This window comes from Trichechus manatus, unplaced genomic scaffold (genome assembly GCF_000243295.1).
Source record: "Trichechus manatus latirostris isolate Lorelei unplaced genomic scaffold, TriManLat1.0 scaffold00119, whole genome shotgun sequence".
Classification (NCBI taxonomy): domain Eukaryota; kingdom Metazoa; phylum Chordata; class Mammalia; order Sirenia; family Trichechidae; genus Trichechus; species Trichechus manatus.
The window spans coordinates 9,027,362-9,036,390 of NW_004444055.1; positions in this window are offsets into that span (position 1 = coordinate 9,027,362).

Sequence of the window (9,029 nt, forward strand, 5' to 3'; positions counted from 1 at the left end):
CAAGACTAAATGGGCAGCTCCTATCCGGAGGCGAGAGGAGGAGGCAAAAAGTGACAGGAGCTGATTGATGGACACCTGAAACCCGGAGTGGAAAGGAGGAGTGTGCTGTTACATTATATGGAGAGCAGCTAGGGTCATAGAGCAATGTGTGTATAAATTTTTGTATGAGAAACTGACTTTAACTGTAAACTTTCACTTAAAGCACAAAAAAAAAAATGGAAAAGAAAAGAAATCAAACAACGTATTGCATTGGACAAATCTGTTGCAAAAGACCTCTTTAAAGTATTGAAAAGCAAAGATGTCACCTTGAAGACTAAGGTGCGTCTGACCCAAGCTATGTTGTTTTCAATCACTTCATATGCATGTGAAAGCTGGACGATGAATGAGGAAGATTGAAGAAGAATTGACGACTTTGAATTGTGGTGTTGGAGAAGAATATTGAATATACCATGGACTGCCAAAAGAACGAATAAATCTATCTTGGAAGAAGTACGACCAGAGTGCTCCTTAGAAGCAAGGAACACGAGACTTAGTCTCACATACTTTGGACATGTTATCAGGAGGGATCAGTCCCTGGAGAAGGACATCATGCTTGGCTAAATATTGGGTCAGCGAACAAGAGGAAGACCCTGAATGAGATGGACTGACACAATGGCTGCAACAATGGGCTCAAACATAACAATGATTGTGAGGGTGGTGCAGGATGGGACAGTGTTTGGTTGTACTCTACATAGGGTCGCTACGAGTCAGAATCGACTTGATGGCACCTAACAACAACAACAAAAGAAATAGTTTATAATTTAACTGGCTGAGATTTAAAAAAAAAAAAAATTATCAAAGTAGAATGAAACAACAGAAAGTTTATATTCCAGGGTTTAGGTCTAAAAGTCACCTTTTTAAAAGTGGATCTCTGGGTGGTTAGCCACAGAAATCTTACCAACTTTCCTTGAGCTCAGTTGAAAAAGAAGAAAGACATTTGTATAAGCTTACTTTTAGTCCTGAATTTCATACGGAGTGCTTGACCCAATTGAGAAATGACACATTTTCCACAGTCTGGTTGGAATTAACCCACCTGGACATGTAGCAATTAATTCACCCATGGAATAGATGTCAACCTAGCCTTAAAGAGAAACTTTCTAAAGAAAACTTTGAACTAAATTCAACTTGACACTCCCACACCTTTCATGCTCCTCCAGTTCTTTTCCTTTCTTATTAGTGATGAGATACTGAGTTTTAAATCAAAGCTGATTAGTTGTAAAAGTTTCTTTTTAAACATCTTAGCGATGTTTACAGATGTTCTTATGACACCCTGGAGACATGGAATGCAGGATCATAGTTCTCTGTGAGATAAATACTTGGGGGATTAAAATGTTTTTCAAACATAAACTTCAAGTAAACTAAACCTGTGATGCTGGCAAAGAGTATTGAATATACCATGGACTGCCAGAAGAACAAACAAATCAATCTTAGAAGAAATACAACTTAGAAGCAAGGATGAAGAGACTTTGTCTTCCTTACTTTGGACATGTCATCAGGAAAGACCAATCACTAGAGAAGGACATCATGTTTGGTTAAGTAGAGGGTCAGCAAAAATGAGGAAAACTCTCAGTGAGATAGTTTGACACAATAGCCTCAACAATGGGCTGAAACACATCCAAGATCATGAAGATGGCGCAGGACTGGGCAACATTTTGTTCTGTTATACATAAGGTCTCCATGAGTTGGGGCAATTCAATGGCAATTAACAATACTAACATATGGTAGGAACACATCCTGTCAGTTTGTTGTACTATGGTGGCTTGTGTGTTGCTACGATGCTGGACGCTATGCCTCTGGTATTTCAAATACCATCAGGGTCACCCATGGTGGACAAGTTTCAGCAGAGCTTCCAGACTAAGATAGACTAGGAAGAAAGGCCTGGTGATGTACTTCTGAAAATCAGCCAATGAAAATCTTATGGATAACAACAGAACACTGTTGGATATAGTGCTGGAAGATGAGACGGATTGACACAACAGCCACAACAAAGGACTCAAACATACAAACCATCATGAAGATGGCATAGGACAGGGCAACATTTTGTTCTGTTATACATAAGGTCGCAGTAGTGGGAGCCTGACTTGATGGCAACTAACAAGAATAACAACATGATAGGAAATGTGCAAAGCAATTTATAAAATCTTATGGGATAGTTACTGTTGTTATCCCTATTTCACAGATAAAGAAATTGAAGCTTGGAGAGGTTAAAGAACTTGCCTAAGATCCCGCAGCTAGTAAGTAGGAGGGCAGGGATTTAAGGCAAACTGATGACAGAGCCCACATGTGATAAACAGGATATATACAGCCTCCCAGTTCTTACTACCCCTTTTCTGTAGCTTGTGTGCATGTATTTGGATTGCTTTGGTACCACCTCTGATACCATCTGTATGTGATCTCATCTTTCAAGCATCCTGTATCTTCTCTAGAAAGCCTAAGTGGCTTAGCTTGGATTGGTGCCCACATTTAAGTTGTGGGGATCTGGGCTGGAAGGCCCCTCAAATGCATCCAACTACATCTCAATGAGTTCTTTAAAGTCAGTAAAGGCAATAGTATTAGGCAGAAGAGAAGTGGTAGAAAAACCTAACAAGACTTGATTACTATGTACCAAGCACTATGCTAGGGTTTTAAACACATTATCTCATTTGTCTTTATAACAACACAGAGACTAAATGAGACCAAACATTGCCATAAGGTCAATCAAAACAACTGGCAGTGTTAAACAACAATGACAACTCAAGACATCAGATGATCCCAACGGCCTAAGGAAGAGACTTGAGAAGCAGATTTAAATTTTTCTTAATTTATGTTTTGAATAGATATTACATACAATGGTAAAAAATTCAAATGATGTATTTTTTTTTGTTTGCTTGTTTGTGTTACATAGTCAAAATAGTTTGATTGGGACTATAATAAACTTTTTTTCATAAGAGTTCATGAATGAACATTTATCATCTCTATCTGCCCCAAATCTTTTTTGGTAGTTCTTTACATTGGGAATCCTCTTTTCCATAGGTGGAAACAAACAAACAAAATAAAAAAAACCTGAATTTCCCAAGACCCTTTACTGCTAGGTTATAGACACTTGAGTAATTTCCAACAAATCCCAAGCCTCAGCAAGACTTGGACTATGGAAAAAAGGTTGTAGGCACACCATTCTCCTAGAAAGTATGGTCATGGGGGTGTTTGGTTTTGTGCAGCAGCTGTAATGGAGGTCCTGATGGTCAGCCCTGGGTTTAAAGAAGTCTAGCATCAGCTGGCAGTCACAATAGGATTTCTGCTACAGCAGCTTTGTGGTGTGGTTGCACATTTCTCCTGGCTGCTTCACTTCTGGCTGTGTGACATCCAGGCTTTGTTCCTTGGCCCTTCCAGAAATTACTATTAATACCATATAATAAACTTCTAGTGAAACTAGCTGGAGTGAATTATTTTTCCAAAAGAGTGCCTCAAGGTATTGGGAATTGGATTGACTATGTGACCTGGTTGGATTTGAAGGTAGGAAGGATGGGATAGAGCTAAAATATGGCTCCAGTGATCAAAAAGTCACTAAAACTATTGTAATAGAAGCTAGGATAGTGCTACCGCTGCCTCGACTTAGAAAGAGGCATCAAGAGATTAAATATCAGGATACCAAAACTAGAGTGAGAGAACTCCCCCAACTTCACCCCTGCCACATGCAGGATTTATAATGGGAACAACGAAGAATCTATTCCATGTCTTCTGGGGCTCTCAGTGAAGTCAAGGATATATAAAACAGTCAAAGAGAGGATTTGGAGAAGATGGTTGAGGATTTTTTTGAACAGGCTATTGCTTTGCTGTGAGTCCTCCCCATTTGGAGGAGTGACAAGGATGCTATCTCCTAACTCCAAGCCTAGTGAGACGACTTTCAGTAGACCACTGGAAGATCTTTGAAATATGTCTCCTGCAGTTGGGAGGCACAGAAGGCTGGGGCCTGACTAATGACCAAGAAAGCTGAAGCAGGCTGTGGCCTGAAGTCTAGCTCCACCAAGGAAATAGAATGCTACGGGCTGGCTAAGTGCTTTGGAAATGAGGAGCCAGGAGGGCTGCTGCATTGGGATCAGAGGGCACTCCTAGAGTTTTTTTGGGGGCATAAGATGGTTTCCTGTGACCACATGTGGGTTACAGGAGAAAGCCTTGGATCTTGTCCAATAGGTCCTCTTAGATGGGATGAGGAGACTTCAGCAGAAAGAAGCTGAGCACGTGCAGCTGGATATTTGGGGGCAAAAAAAAGAGTTGAAAGATACTACCTGGAATAGAGACACATCTACCTGAGTTAAAGGAACCTCCGAAATTCCTGTGCAACGGCCATGAGAGAAAGAATTGACTTGAACCATCTTATGGGCCCCTCGCCGCACCTGGATCACCACCTTTCCTCATCAACCAGGCCCAGAGAGAATGAAGCCATCTGAATAAGCAATTCATTTACTGCTCTCCTTCTCATCTCTACCCCACCTTCAACACTGGTCTAGAAGAGAATGACAGCTAGCAGGTAGAGGTGAAAGAAAGCACAGAGAGAAGGAGAAGCCATGGAACCTGTCTGAATTTTTATCCAGGGCCAGAGAAGATCATCTTCTCTTCCTCCAATGCCTGAGTGAAGTTTAAAGTGTTGTTGGGAGACAAAATGAAGTTGCATTTTGATTACATCATGGGTCATACTCATAGTAGTCTATGGCACCCAGAGGCAAAACAGCCTATGACCTATGGTCACACAGAATGAAGTGTCTATTGAAAGCAAGGCTTTGGTGGACTGAAGCAGGAAGAATAGAAAGACTATGAGGTGAGCAGTTCCATCTAACTGCACAGTAAATTTGAAAGAAAAATGGTAGTCTTTGGGATTTAAATTCTTGCTTCAAAGTATAGTCAATGACTGAGGAAGTTTCTTTTTATCTCAGGCAAGCGTAGCGTTGATGAAGCTGAAAATCAGATGCAGAGATGGATCCTGAAAATTGATGAATTACAAAACAGATTGAATTCACAGTCACAGCAGGTTCTTTAGGGTACTGACTGAGAAAAATGGTATACCTGGTATTGGAATGGAGCTATTTGGAGGTGTCAGATAACTTCAAAAATCTAAAGCTCCAGAACTCAGAGAACCTCCTGTGCCAACAAAAGCAGTCTTCCTCACATTCTGATGAGACTGGCCCTGTCTTGTCCAAAGACCCTGCAGCAACTTCACTGAGTGGTCACCTTGCAAGAGGATGCCAAGTCTACCCATACCTAGCTGTACCTCTGCTAATCACTTTCAGACTGCTAACTATAGTAAGTTTCCAGCCTGCCTGGAAATACAAATCAAACCTGGGAAGGAAAAGCTCACACACCAAAAGAATTGCAAGATTATGGGAAAGTATTCTGGGGTATTAGGAAGAGAAGAACGTGATTTTAGATTGGGCCACATTCACCCTGTGTGTGCCCTTACCAGAAAATCTGGATTCAACGTGCTAGAGTAAACAATTGGGAGAGGTTTAAACTACTTGTTCAGATGTCTGAAACTGATTCTCAGCGGTGACCTGTGCACCTGAAGCTCAGATACCATACATTCCTGGATACAGTGGAGAGGAAGGAGTCCAAAGACTTAAGGAGAGAGGAATATTGGAGTGGATTTATAAGATCTGATGTATTCACCTACTCCAGAACAAATGCATCAGTGAGAGAAGTATTAGAATTCTTGAGAAGTGGCTGCCCTCTATAGGCCAGAGATGATACTGGGAGGTGGCTTCCATTGAAAAAGTTTCCTGGAGGAACAGAGCTTCAGCCTTCAGAGGCAAGTGGGTCCTGACTCCTGAAATAAGCAGAAGGATTTTGACTCTTAGGAATATTTGAGGGTGTCTAATAGATCCTAGGGCCTTTAAGGCTGAAATACATGGGCAATCCAGTAAAGTGTTACTTAATCTATATAACAACAAAAACAAAAATCGAACAGTGGCAACAGAGGGCTAACTTGAGTTACGATGATGGAGAGTCATTGTCCTTCAACCAGTTCCCAAGCTGACCAGACCCAGAGGCCGTTAAATCAAGACCAGATGTTCTTGGGGAAGGACCGACCCTGCAATGCCACAACAAAGGCATACTGATGTTTTCCTGCTAGCCTTTAATAAAGGCATTTGGAGACAATTACCAGGTCAATTGGACCCTGGGAAAAGGGAATTATACAGATCTTTCAGAATTATTATTATTGTCTCCTAGCAAGTCTCTGGGGGCCTCAAATGTCATCTGTGGTTCTCTGCTAGGTGTGTGGAAATTTATGGAAAACAGGTGTCAGTGGGACTCGCTCACAGTTGGACCATTCATAGTGATTCCTGCGGGTCCTGGAACGCATCCTACAGTTATTTCCTTGAGTTCTTGATTGCTTATTTGCAGCTGAAGTACTGGAAGAATACTCACACTGGCACCCTGACCTACGTGTGTGTGTGTAAATATGTATGGTAGACAGGGTTAAGTGGAAGTTTCTGGCACTGTCCCTCCATAGCTAAAAAACAAAACTTATGGATATATCAATTAATTTAATCCTTGCAACAACCCTGTAACATAGGAACTATTATCATCCCCATTTTACAGCTGAGGAAACTGAGGCACAGAGCAGTTAAGCAATTTACCCAAGTTTACATGGCTAGTAAGAGTGTATTCAAACCCAGTCTGACTCCAGTTAGCTGAGATGCTTGCTGCAGGCAAAACGAACATGAAATGAGTGGTGGAGGAATGATGTTATAAACACCAGTTGTGTCCTTGTGGCAAGGACTGTAGTAGTTATTCATATTGAGAAGTAGTATATGAAGTGTTCATGTGCACGGAATTTGAAGTCAGGCTTCATGGGTTCAAAACCCAGAAATACCGCTGTAGAGTTTGAGCAAGTTTCTTCTCCCTGGCCCAATTTCCCCGTTAGTAAAATAGGGATGATAATGAGTGGTAGTTCTTACTTAGTAGAGTTATTATAAAGATCAAATGAGTTAATATATATGCAAACTGCCCAGAAGGTAGTGTTTGCTATTATTATCTTCCTTGCTGTATCAAGTATATATTTTTTTCAACTGTTCGCCATTTTTTCTTTTTTTATTGCTGTAGTTTAAGTGAAAGTTTACAATTCAAGTTAGTCTCTCATATAAAAATGTATACATACATTGTTATGTGACCCTAATTTCTCTCTCTATACTGTGACAGCACACTCCTCCTTTCCACCCCTGATTCCCCATGTCCATTCGACCAGCTCCTAACCCTCTCTGCCTTCTCATCTCATCTCCAGACAGAAGCTGCCTACTTAGTCTTATGTATCTACTTGAGCTAAGAAGCACACTCTTCACGAATATCATTTTATGTCCCACAATCCATTCCAATCTTTGTCTGAAGAGTTGGTCACGGGAATTGTTTTAGTTGTGGGTTGACAGAGAGTCCAGGGGCCGTGCTTTCTGGGGTTCCTCCAGTCTCAGTCAGACCATTAAGTCTGTTTTTTCCGCTAGAATTTAAGTTCTGCACCTCACCTTCCTCCTGCTCCATCAGGGACTCTCTGTTGTGTTCCCTGTCAGAGTGGTCATTGGTGGTAGCCGGGTACCATCCAGTTCTTCTGGTTTCAGACTGATGGAGTCTCTGGTTTATGTGGCTCTTTTGTCTCTTGGGCTAATATTTTCCTTGTGACTTTCAGTGTTCTTCATTCTTCTTTACTCCAGATGAGTTGGGACCAATTGATGCATCTTAGATGGCTGCTTGCTAGCTTTTAAGACCCCAGACGCCACTCACCAGAGTGAGATGCAGAACATTTTCTTAATAAACTTTGTTATGCCAATTGACCTAGATGTCCCCTGAAACCATGGTCTCCAGACTTCCCCCCCTGCTACTCTGTACCTCAAAGTATAATTTGGTTGTATTCAGGAAACTTCTCAGTTTTGGTTTAGTCCAGTTGTGCTAACTTCCTCTGTAGTGTGGGCTGTCCTTCCTTTCACCTAAGATAAATCTTGTCTACTATCTAGTTAGTGAATAACCCTCTCCCTCCCTCTGCACCTTCGTAAACATCAAAGAATGTTTTCTTATGTGTTTAAACTTTTCTTGAGTTCTTATAATAGTGGTCTTATACAATATTTGTCCTTCTGTGACTGACTAAATTCACTCAGCATAATGCCCTCCAGATTCCTCCATGTTATGTTGCATGGATTCATCATTGTTCTTTATTGTTGTGTAGTATTCCATTGTGTGAATATACCATAATTTGTTTATCCACTCATCCATTGATGGGCACCTAGGATATTTCCATCTTTCTGCTATCATGAACAGTACTGCAATGGACATGAGTGTGCATATATCTATTCGTGTGACGGCTCTTTATTTCTCTAGGTATATTCCAAGGAGCTGGATTGCTGGATCCTATTGTACTTCTATTTCTAGCTTTTTAAGGAAGCACCAAATCAATTTCCAAAGTGGTTGTACCATTTTACATTCTGACCAACAGTGTATAAGTGTTCCAGTCTCTCCACTACCTCTCCAACATTTATTATTTTGTGTTTTTTGGATTAATGCTAGCCTTGTGGAGGTGAGACGGTATCTCATTGTGGTTTTGATCTGCGTTTCTCTAATGGCTAATGATTGTGAGCATTTCTTCATGTGTCTGTTAGCTGCCTAAATAGCTTCTTTGGTGAAGTGACTGTTCATATCCTTTGCCCACTTTAAAAAAAAAAAAAATTTTATTATACTTTAGGTGAAGGTTTACAGAACAAAACATTTTTCATTAAACAGTCAGTACACATATTGTTTTATGACATTGGAGAACAACCCCACGACATGTCAACACTCTCCCTTCTTGACCTTGAAGGAACTTTCTTTTTGGTGAAAATATACATAACCAAAGATACACCATCTCAAAAATTTCTACATGTACAATTCAGTGACATTGATTACATCCTTCCAGTTGTGCTGCTATTCTCACTATCCTTTTCCAAAATCTTCCATCACCATTGTCTTCAACTCACTGTCCCCTAGGTTTCCCATCA